General features: G+C 34.7%; 2 protein-coding genes across 10 annotated transcripts in view; both read right to left on the bottom strand.

Moving 5' to 3' along the window:
- LOC136033835 (E3 SUMO-protein ligase PIAS1-like) overlaps positions 1-4,468 on the bottom strand; it is a 32,885-nt gene extending 28,417 nt beyond the window's left edge. For both annotated transcript variants that reach the window (XM_065714774.1, XM_065714773.1), the window contains exon 1: positions 4,339-4,468. The gene's annotated coding sequence lies outside the window, so the exon portion shown is untranslated. The remainder of the gene's footprint in view (positions 1-4,338) is intronic.
- A 4,781-nt stretch (positions 4,469-9,249) lies between these two features.
- The window catches only part of LOC136033836 (E3 SUMO-protein ligase PIAS2-like), a 31,942-nt gene continuing 28,689 nt past the window's right edge, over positions 9,250-12,502 (bottom strand). For all 8 annotated transcript variants that reach the window (XM_065714778.1, XM_065714776.1, XM_065714780.1 and 5 more), the window contains one exon: positions 9,250-9,387. The gene's annotated coding sequence lies outside the window, so the exon portion shown is untranslated. The remainder of the gene's footprint in view (positions 9,388-12,502) is intronic.

Raw genomic sequence — 12,502 nt, forward strand, 5'->3', positions numbered from 1 at the left:
AATATATTTTTGAAAAATGCTTAGGAAAACTAATGAAATCTCTCTATAAAAAAAAAGTTAAAAGAGTGAGTAATTACAGAGGCATTAGCAGGTTTGTGTAGGAAGTAAATTACTTAGGATGTTGAAACTTTTAGGACTTGTAGATAAAGACTGTAGATAAGGTTAGAACAGTAAAAAAGATAAAGAAGAGAACAGTATTGTTTAGGAAAGGGAGAAGATGTGTCAACAAAATTCTATTCTTGAATTGATAATTGAGAACATTTTCCTTGTCATTAATTAAGCATCTTTAACTTGGAGAAGTTTAGACTGACAACTTTCTCTCATTTCTCAACCTTCCTAAGACAAATTCTGCTACTTCATAAACTATTTTTCTTAAATTAGTTCATCCATCTCCTGCATTACTAAATCCAAACTATCAAGTTTTGGATACATCTGTTATTGGAAATTTTTTCTCAAATTCTCATCCTGGAGTCTATACACCTCAGAACTACGCGTAAGATATTAATCCTTTTAAATTTCAACTTTTTAAAATTCTGAGTGAGCCACTTGTAATGCCTGAAGATGGTTGACAATGTCTAGGAAGTTTTCCGGCTTTTTCTTCTTATCAAGCAAGAAACACTTGGCAATACGAGTTTGAGATTCGAGAAGAATGTCGTTGATATCCAGCTCCTCGTAAAGAGCTGAGAAACGCTTGAGCAACTCTGTGTCCATGAACTTGGATCCAAGGTTTCGAGTGTGCTCAGCACTGGCAAGTTATCTGTGAGGCTTCTATCAAAAACGGCTAGTAGATGGTCGAAAGTTTTGGAGTAATCTCGCTCTGTTTCATCTGCCAAAGTAGTAGTCCGACTTTCCAGATTGTATGAAGTTCTTTCTAAGGTTTATGTGTCAAGCATAAAAATGTTTATTTACACATATGATACAGTAAATGTACATAAGACGAGGACAGAAACATAATAAGAACTGACTCGAGTAATCTAAAACGGTGGCTTATATTCACTAAAACAAGGAAATAAACATCGAAACATTTGACAGGGACTGACCTATTTTAATCTGTCAACTTAAGGCAGTTACTGCTCATATTCAGAATTTATACTATTAATATAATCATCTAGGAAATGGGCATTTGACAGAACTTGAGGCTTTTATTATGTATTTAACCTACTTTCAAAGTTTATAATGATCAATAGCAAATAGCTATTGCTAAAATTACCCCAACAGTCGTCAGGTAATTGCGCTCTTTGGGTAATAAGTGTGCAGTAATTTCAAATCAATTGGACAGAATGGATTATGTTGGACATAATGGGTTATTATGGCCGGCAAAGGGCCCTTTGTGATGGAAGCTTGGGCCCCCCTGAAAAATCTGGGGTGGGCATCTGCCCACCCCTGACCCCCCAAATGGCGCCTCTGCATTGTCAGATTTTTGGCTCTGCAATTTAGTATTCAACTGTTCCTGGAAAGTGTCCCTCATATTCTCTGGAGGATAGTTTCCCTTCCTTGATTATAGCTTTATATTAGCCCTCGACACTAGTAGATGGAGATCTCTACTTTGAACATAAAAAAATATAGAGCCCTTTTTAAATAACAAAAGAGACCTCACCAGAGCAAGTGGAAGTTTCTGTTAGTGTCTGATATAAAACAACAATTTTAATCTGAAGGAGACCAAAATACTCTCAATTGTAAATTTTGAGATACTCAATCAATTTTGAAATACCTAAAAGTTTAATGTACATAACAGCAAAGGCCACACTACTATTTCATCATGTCAGGACAAGAAGGTGTGGTGTGCAAAAATGAGGACTCTATCAAGACAGCTGCTTGGAGAAATCCTAAACGTGTATTATGACTACATTCCAATAGCTGCTATCAGCAAAGAACAGAAACCTCAATGGAAAGGATCAAATAAGGTACTCTTAAAATCCATTTTAAAACAGGTTATGATTAAAGATAAAATTCTACAAAATTAAGAAAGCTTTATCATCATGACTCTAAGCAAGTTTGTACGTGATTGGTTAAATAAAGCAAATGTCTTGACAATCTTTTATTTTAGTACTTGTTGTTTTGGCAGTCAACCTGATGCATCTAAATGAACGCTCTAAATAAAGGATACCTGATCCTTTAATCCATTTAAGCAGCTTCAGTAAACTCAATGGAGCAATGGAAAATATGGAATCTATGGAAAATGAATTGTTATTATATATTTTTTTCCCTGTGAAACTAATTGTTGCACACATGAGTGTCAGTTCACGAAAATCTAGAGTGGAAAAAAAATGTACTTTTCAATATTAAGGGAATGGGTGAATTTGTTGTTTTATTCAATGAAAATACTGAAAAGAAAGGAATTTGTCGATGAAAATATCCCAAGAAGAGCTATTTTCAAATTGAAGGGGACAGGGCAAAAATCTATGAAGGCAGAGGCCCTCCTGTCATTGCCCCCTTGAGCTACAAGACGTAGTGTAACACATTATTTTGTAGCTGTGCCCCAGATATGTATCTCTTTAAACTCACCGACTTTTTCCATCTTTCAGTTTAATATTTATGTTGTGTAAAGCCCAGTCCTTTTTGCGCCTTTTCGTTTTAACTGATAGACCAACCATAGATTCTTGATAAAACAAATTCCTCCTTGAAAATTAATTAAAAAAAAGTATATAAATTATTTTTTATTTTTACCAGCCCATGTGACTGACAGACTATCAAAGTGAAGCCTCTTATGAAATTAGCTCATCAGATGGATCATTTTTCCAAGAAGTGCAAAAACAATTGAGAGGATTGAATGGATTCCTGAAACTGTAAGAATATACCTCAAGGCAGATTTTGTGTAACAGGAAGGAACTTTCAGGAAGCAGAAGACGAGTAAAATATTCATTGATATCTCAGAAATAAGCCCTAGATGCTACTGCTCTAGATGGGAAAGAACAGCATTATGATGTATGAAGGCAATTTTCCTCTTCCCCCCCCCCTCTAAAAAAAGGCTGACTAAAACACTGAATAGTAGCAGAATTGATAAACAAACTGAACTGCTTGATGAACCAGATAATTCAGGTCATCTGTATGAAAATAACATTAGAGACACATGAGTGTTTTGAGCCAACCCTACCAGACCACAAATCCACAAGCCTAGGATTAGTAGTGCCGGTGACCCTCCATCTGAACATGATTACCATGAAAAGATCAGAAACTGCCTGATGCTTTACCCCTTCTGAAAGCAGAAAACCACAAATATAAGCAGAAATAAATGTTCTATCTCACAAATTTAGCCAATAATCCTTTATTCAATTTTCACACACCCAGGTACTGTTGCTGTTGTCCAGCAAAAAAAAATTGTCTATAAAGAGAAGCTTTAGTAGGTTTAACATTTGTAATTTCTTACTACTAGGCTATATAGATCAATGGTCTGCCCTCTTCTTGAGTACAATACTTCTGTTTGGTTTCCATTAAGTCTAACAGATGAGCATAAGATAGAAAAGCTTCAGAGAAGGGCCACTAGATTGGTCCTATACCTTCAGTGCCTTTCCTATCCTCAGAGACTTTCTAGGCTTCAACTCCTATCATTGAAGTTTTGTAGACATCACAGTGACCTTGTAAATGTGTTTTGTATAATTAAAGGAGTGGATGGTGTTGATCCAAATTTATTTTTTAAATTTAGCCATTATCACTCTTCTCATCAGCATGATTATAAATTATATCCCCTAAAACCACTGTAAAAATTGGTCAATTATCTTTTGTTAGTAGAGTTGCTGGACCATGGAATGGTTTGCCTTTGGAGGTTGTTGAGGCATAGAGTGTTTGAATTTTTAAGAGTGCATTAGTAAATATGCCCTTTTATTTAGACGCTTTTGTTGTGTAGTTTTGTGTTATTTAGAAGTTTTTGCTGTTTAGTTTGTTGTTGTCAATTTACTTTAGATTAGTATTATGATTTTGTGTCTTTGCAACAAGCATTGATGCTTACCACTATTTGTATTAACAAATAAATACATAAATTCAACATGTACTGACCATGTCCATGAAAGCTACATCTTAAACTAGTTAATTTTCCAAGTTGTGCAATGTCCAAGTACTTGGGCTATTGTCCTAATGAAGCTAGGCTGGCAAGACAGAAGTAGGCTAAAAATTCATGTGCATCAATAGCCTAGTGATTTAGATCCATATTGAGTGTCAAGGTCTTTAGACAATTTGAAATTATAGTTAGTGGCCAGTAAAATAAACACCATATAGGTCTATATTTATTAAAAGTCAAACCACCTTTTAAGGTGTTAATAATTGATGGGCCCCGCATTAACTTGCAAGCTTTTCAGGTTTAGGAAACATAGACTAGGCCTATCTATTTTTGACTAAACTTACTTATCAATAATTTCTTTATTCCAAAGGTAAAAAAATAAAATAAGATCAAGCATTAATAGTCTTTAGAATTAATCTAAAATGCTCTATTTTGTTCTTCTTCTTTCGCGCCCACACAATGCAGATTGCCACACAACACAGACGAATATTACGAAAGGACGAGAATAAATCGGCAAATAAAAAAAAAAAAACTTTAGTATACCAGATACGCCTATATCTATTATGCAAAGCAATTATAAAAGTTGTATTTGAATTAGTAGCAAATTTCAGTTTATCCAAGTTTTACAAAGTAAAGTTCACTGGAATGGAATGCACATTTTCACTTGAAAACAAATTATTTGAAAAATATTGACTTCGCCTGTCGCCATGCATCTGCTGACATGCACAGGAGTCCATAATAATATGCCATCTTGACATACCAGCTACTAAGTGAAAATGCTTCAATATACTTTTTTGAAATTTATTGTTACTTCACATTATTAGATGTAGACTCTGAAACAAAAAAAAAGCACAAGATGCCATTTCGTGTTTGAAGCCGCTGTCACTCACATACTGAAATCAAGTATTTTGGCTTAAGACTTTTAGCAAAATAGGGCCAAAAATTGACTAAGTGGAAAATATAAAATTAGATAATGTCAAAAGAAGTATCCAGGCCATCAGCTATGCTCCTCCAAATGTTTTGATTCTCAATTTCATATCTAATGCTCAGGTCATGAGAGCTCATATAGAGCCATTTTCTCTCCCACAAGCTCAATTAAAGTAGCCTTCATTTCTGGTGAATACACCATGTTCAAGTTTTGAATAATTTACAAAATACTGCTTCTCTATTGGTTTATTATAAGTTCCGTTATGTCAAAAGTGGCAAATTTTCATTTTTCAGTGTAGCTATACAAGTGTTTTGTAAGCTCAACATAAGCACTAGTTATATCGCTTAAGTGTCCATCTGACTGCTTGTCTTAGAAAAACAAGAATGATTTTACATTTCTAAGGCCATGTTTTGGCTGCTTCATTCAAAATTTTGCTTCCTCCTTGTGTTCAGATTAGTTCTCTTAGTCCCTTTTTCAAAAATTTTTAAGCAAACTTTTTATATTGGAATTATATGCTAGATACGTGCTTATGAACCGTTTTCAGCTCCATGCTAAACATGGCATAAGAACTAAAAACACACCTTATGCGATTTGAATAACATGGAATGTAAGAAGCCTAACTGTATCAAAGCTTCATTTATCAGCCAAGAATAAAAAATAAGTTGGAACTTGGTTAAAAGTCGATTCACATATAATTTTTACTCAATTTGACTAAATCTTTTAAACCTTTTAATACGCAAATTAAAAAGAAGCCCAAACAGGCCCTTACTATCCATACTGACATTAAGGCAGTGGATAAGGGTGAAGAGAAGATCCCCCTGATATATAACAATTGAATTATTACTCTATATTGTTCAGTTTATTGGAGTCTGAAGTTTGTAGTCTCTGGGGGTGCAAAAGCAATACGGTCTTTAAGGCCTTAGCCTCAACCCAGTTTGGGTGATCCTGCTCCACCTGTAAATAAGAAAGATTAAATAAAACGATGCTCAAAGTCATTCAGTAGTGGTAAATATATTTAACAAAATTTACAAGTAAGTATATTAAATTTTTAAAATAATAAATTTTTCTTTTACTTTGCAGGCTAAACAGTCATAAGGCGAAATGGAAGATGGATGATCTGAAATGTCGACAGATCCCCTTGATTCTTGATGGGAAGATTTTTAAGATCGTCAACATGGAACATAATTGCTGCACGGCGTTTATTTCTAAGTTTTGACTTCTCTAAAACAGTTGTTTAAAAGGAATATACAACGAATATTATACTTTTTAATAACATATTTCTATAGTTTCCACTGCTTCACAGCAGCCGAAAACTGTTTTCAAACCGTTCACTCGCCCTTTAGCAGAAAACTTTCACAACTTTAGACCATTAGCACTATGATCAATATAGCACAGTTTAATATCAAAACTACTTTTAAAAAATGTCTGAAAAGAAGTTCTTATTTAAATGAGAAGTCATGACATCCTTATTTACTTTTAGTAGCAAAAGCTTCTCAAACTTAGCATTTTCTAAGCGGTTTCTTTTTGTAGTCAATGCGTCTCCTGCAGCGAAAAATACGCATTCAACAGGTACTGATGATGGGAGAGGCTGCAGATTGAATTTCTTTTCCACTGGCAGTATCATCATCTTCCATAAACGAAAATAAGTCATTAGTTTTATTTTTCGAGACTTCTCAGCACCTGCAGCCAGCTCATCACTGGAGACAAACGTGGTCATTTTTTAATTTCTAAGTTCACAATGGCAATTGTTCTTTTTTTTGCTCTTGCAGGGCTGGAGTCAACCCTCGTAATTTGAAACTCCTGTGAGAGTAAGTAGTTGTGACTAGTTCACTGAAGATTTTCTCTTTTAATTCCATTGAATTAATATCTAAAATGGCTTCTACTAATGGCAAAGCATGCCTGAGAATACGGATATTCTGAAGTCCTTTTAGTTTAGTCTCCAAACCATAAAGTAATGGCAACACAGCACCAAGATAGCATTTTCTGTCGCCTTACAAAAATCCAAAATGGATCTGTAATTAGCACATACTCACTAAGGAGATCCCTCTTTACCAGCTTCAACATTGGAAGCTACAGCTCATCACAGGCACAGGATAACTTTCCTGCATCAGATATGTCTGCAACACACTATACTGCATCATGGAGAGAGTTCTAGTGTGTAGCATTTGGTGAGACTGGGAACGTTTCAGTAATTTCCACAAACTTGTCGGCAGCTTTTGTGCTATAAATTTTTCAGGGAGTGCTGGAAGAAGCGGATATTTCGTTCATGATCCTTAAAAAATGTACACGCTGAAGTAGTAGATTTAAAAAGTTGCCGTCCTTTTCAAAAGGGCCAAACGCAGTTATAACGCCAAATATCGAATTGAACTATTACCGAATATGCTCCTTCAGCAACGGAGAATTAGAATGTACGCCTCACCCCAAGTTGAGGTGGAGGAAATAAAGTTTTACATCAAGCTGAATTTAAAAAAAGAAGACTGCCCCACTGAAAGGGCACTAAAATAAAACGCAATTTTCGACAGCAATTCTGGGAGGGGAAGAGAAGAGGGCTCAATATGCGCTTTAAACTTCTTGATTCTTTATAAAACACGCAAAATTAAGTTCAGAACTTATGAAATTTTTACAAGGATCTTTATAAATTATTCTGTTCTGGATTTCAGGCTATAATCCTATTCTGAATTTCCTTGAAATCCAGAAAATCTTATTGTGTCTTTATAACTTAAGGATTATTTTTCTGGTTTAAGTATAATCTGATAATCATGATGAAAAATAATGGAGCAGTTTTCTTTTCTTTCCAAAATGTTCCTCGAATGTTGGTAAAAAAAAAAGAAGCAAAATGAATATGAGAACAATATATAATTTTTCGAAAACGAAAATAAATAGCTATCTTACTTACTGAATATGATCCATTCCTTTGCCACTACTACTAACAACTCACTGCAGCACCAAGCCACCTGAGGTCAGCACAACCACACACGCTCTTTCTCCACCCCTCATTCAATTCAAAACTTCACTCTTCAACCTCTCCCCTTAGATCTCAACTTCCTATAAAGCATCCCTTACGACTTCTTCCCACTTCATTCAGGAACGATCTGCTTTTCGTTTGGTTCCAGATAGATGACCAAAAGCAAAAGCTTTTGCAATTCGTTATATTTTAACCTAGCACCCTAGTGAAAAATAAAATTATATTGACGTTTATATGGTTAATGAAACGTCTTTCAAGTTCCATAATCAATAAGAAATATTTAACGCCTAGTGCAGCTTTTTGTTTTATTCTAGCTCCCCCCCCCCCCCCAAAAAAAAACCTGAAGCCCGAATTATTTTTATCCCAATAACCAAGTGATATTTTGAACAAAATGAGTAAAATGAGTAGTACGTGCTAAAATGACGAAAACAATGTTATGTTTCCCCCTTTAAAAGGGCATAAAACAAGCTATCTGTTAAGTTACAGGACCGAATGACTTGACCATTTGGCGAAGATGTTCCTTGGGTAATATAGACCTAAAATATACCACTCAGAGCCCGTTTGGAAGCGTGGCAGGGAGAGGAGCTACGAACATTTCAAACCAATCAAAGCTAAATGACGCCATTTTCAAGCCTCACTTTGGGGGACCTGTACCCCCGGCTTAGTTTCTTGTTCATTAGGGTTCCTTGAAAACGATTAAATGGTTTTGTATTTCATGCTGTTTAAGAAAGAACAGTTTTTGACTCACCTTTGTGCAACATTTTGTTGCAATATTTTTTCCCTCTTTGTTGGTTTTCTGGGCTCCCAATTATCCCAAGTACTTAAGGACACACATTTTACAGTCAATCGGAATTTATTTTGGCCCTACTATAGATAACATTTCCGGAAGGACCATTCCCAAAACTAAGACTTGCTTTTAGGGTTCTCTTAATATACGGCCTCATGGGTACATGTTTCAAAGCGATTATAGACGAAACAATTTGGCCGATTTTTGGGCTCGTAATCATATGGAAGTAATATGATACGTAAAACTTAAATCAAGCATAAATTACTATGAAAGAATAAATACAACATAGAAGAGCATAAATTGAAAAGAATTGTCAGGTAAAACTCGAAACCAACAGAAATTAACGCACATAATATTTATATTTGAGCTTCGATCCATACCCTTTAAGTTTAATGGCATTAAGACCTAACCGTTCGGGCCCATTTTCGAGTGAAGATAATTCGTTAGTTAAGTCTTAAATTTTATATGCATTAGGGTACCTTTGATCCGAGGTACCTTGTACGAGGTTATCTTGTACGGCCGACATCCAGTTTGTGAAAAGCTTCGAGAAACGTATCAACAATGCAACTCACTGATAAATTACCTCCACAACTATCGAGGTTATACATTTATTGATTTATCAAAACTTATATCAAAACAGTAGAGTCACTTTCTCACTTAAATTTCACAAAGTTGTTTTCACGTAATCCGGTTGAAACTGTGGAAAACAAGTCCTAGAAAAAGGAGAATAAAATAAGGAAAACGCATCTCTTATTTGTTCATGCAAAGTTACTTTATTTCGTTTAAGCATGCAAGAAAAAAGAAAATCACAGGATCAAAGGGTCCAAACTGGAAGAATACGACCAGAAATGAATTATTTGAAAAGTTTAGTAAATTAAAAAAAACATGTATTGCATTTTTTTTAATGAAAAAGCCTACACTTGCTCAAAAACAGCTGTCCAACTAATGACCAGAAGACCAACAATGGCAACATAGAAAGTAATACAGTTAGCAGTTCATGCGAATTCCTCTAAAACTTTGATTTGTATTAAATGTTCGACTTGTTCGAATATACAAAATAACAACAACAAAACTATATGCCTTTGAAACAGAGACAGGAACAGAATATTACCCACAGCACATATAGTTACTTCAAGCAATTTTCGGGCGTTATTTTTTTATGTTTGCTAAGTCCAAAATCTCACATTTTAAACCAGGCAAATGTGACAAACTATGTGAAGTGTAAAGCCCCTGATTGTACCTATATACATTCTTCTGTATTGAAAATGATGTGGTTGACAATCCATTGAGATCATGTACATCCAAACCATGGAGTAATGTTGCTCGTTTTGTCTTTGCCAATGGAGCTTCATACTCATGGTATAACAACTATAATAAATTTTAAATTACTTCAAACAAAACTATTTATTTTAGCTTCGCAGAAAAACGGGTTTATTCAATTCTTAAAATTAGTGCAAATATTCTGGTGCAAAGACCCCATCATTAATTACTCACTAAAACCAATAGGCCTGTGCTTTAGAAAATCAAACTGCTAATACTTTCCTTCATTGACATAAAGGATTTTAGTTTGACTTTTTCGGTTAATGCTTAGTTCTCATTCACGAATACAAAACGCACAAAATAGGTAATAACAACAAAAAGAGAGGAAAAAAAAGAACAACACGAACGATAATAATAACTAGCCAAGGAAAAAAGCCTGCTTTGCCAGCTTTTAGTCTTTCTTTAAATTCTTTTGCACGCTGACCAATGATTTACGTAGAATAATTCCAGATCTCCTGATTTTCTCCCTTTGTCCGGGAGCGCACTGCCTGTTTGGGGACAAAGCATCCGACGTGTCCTGTGTTTTACTCCAGATTTTCTCGGGTATCCATTTACAGCTGGGTCCATTCTGGCTGGGCTTACAGATAACCAACGGCACCAGGACTCAAGTCCCTGTAAACCCCTGAAGGTTCGAAGCTTTTATTCACCTCCCTTCAACCACTAGGACTTTTGGCCTCAAAACCCTCATAGATATTACTCTATGTTATGACGTAATATGTTATGTTTACAAACGAAATTAGCCAATGATATGAAATTCATTTGGACCTTGTTCTTAGTTGACTATGATAATTGAAGCGTTTTACCCTCTGCATTTTACCTTCAGGAGCCATCAGCTTCTCTAATGGCTCTAACCTCGAACTGTAGTTGACTTTTCGTAACTTCTGTCATTGAGCATAATGAGCGCAAGGCTACTTATCGATATCGATAATTTTGCTTACGTATTTTAAAATGTTCGACAAAGGTGGTCTTACAGTATTTGAAAAGGATTACGGTTAAATTCTTCTCAAAATTAAGACTGGGAAACTGATAAATGGCTTAATAAATAAGGATCGATGACTTGACGTTACTCAGATCAACTACCGTAGTTCAGGGTCCAAATGCACTCAAAGTAGGATATAAAAACAATTTAACAAATTATAATGATTAGACTAACTTTAAACAATGCAATTGATATAAATAAAATTTAGTATCCACCAGGGGTCGTTTAAATGGATCAACAATAACCACATCCGCAGCCACAAATGGAAAGTTATTCCAAAGTATAGTTAGAGGGTACACAAATGAATATGTTCCAGCTTTTTTAGTTTTTTGGGACAAAGTTTAAACAAAGCTGGTAAATTGAACGATAATCACTAAAACAAAATATAGAGCTAGAATCAGCCTTATTAAGATAATTAATAATCTGGAATAAATTAATTATATTAGTGCATCGTCTACGGAATTGAAGGAAAAGTGCTTGACGCCTAATAATTCTTTAAGAGCATAAAAGGTCTTTCAGATAAGGAATCATCTTTGCAACCCTTTGCTGAATTATTTCAATTCTAACTTCGTTAATCATACCAGTTGGAAGCTATACCGATGTGTGATACTCCAAAAGAGGACGAATAAAATTCTTATTTTAAATGAACACCAAAGTAAACAAAGGGATAAAATTAACCCTTGACTGGGCTGCCCACTTAATTCAACAATCTGTCTTGGCTTTTTTCTACAATTGGCCATGACTTTGACTTTTCCCACAACTATTCCCTCTTTTTTAAATTCAAAAATCAATCCGTTGTCACGCAGTTTCACTCCGTGGAAGCACTAGCTTGGATATAAAGAAGGAGTAATCAGACTCATATTCGTACACGGAATGATATTCGAAGTACCTCACCTCGTTTTGATCGATTCAAATCTGTGTTCAAGTATGAAGCTGCTAAATAAATATACATTCGGAATAATTCTTGTTTAATATTATGAAATTTTAGTCGTTAACAAAAAACAAAGCTACATTATTCTGTGTCATTAATTATAATTTTGTTTGTCTTCGATTGTATACAAGTTAAACTCGATACATTGCTTCTAACCTAATTTTCAGCATTAAAAATAATTCAAACAAAACATTGATTTATTCGATTCCACTTATTATTGCTTTTCTATTTCTAGTTGTCTTTATTTATTAGAAAAACCTCACAAGCTTAGCTTTCGATGTGCTCCTAATCTATTGAGGAAAGCACCTTGATGGCACCCTCCTTTCTCTATTTTTTCATGTTTTCTGAGAAAAAAGAAATTTGATGACATAAAAAAGATACTACATAAAAAAAGACATAAAAAAGATATCAGCAATTATTTTGTCAAAATGGGCCAAATGTGACGCGTCTGGATGTTGGGAGTAATGTACTTTCATCTTCCTTAAGTTAGCACCACCTTGATTCGCTTTATTCCTTAAACATAAGTCAAAGCTTTCCCTGATTATATGAAGCATTCATACAAATATTTACTTTTCAAACGATTACCTATAACAAGACT

Source organism: Artemia franciscana, chromosome 12 (assembly GCF_032884065.1).
Source record: "Artemia franciscana chromosome 12, ASM3288406v1, whole genome shotgun sequence".
NCBI lineage: Eukaryota > Metazoa > Arthropoda > Branchiopoda > Anostraca > Artemiidae > Artemia > Artemia franciscana.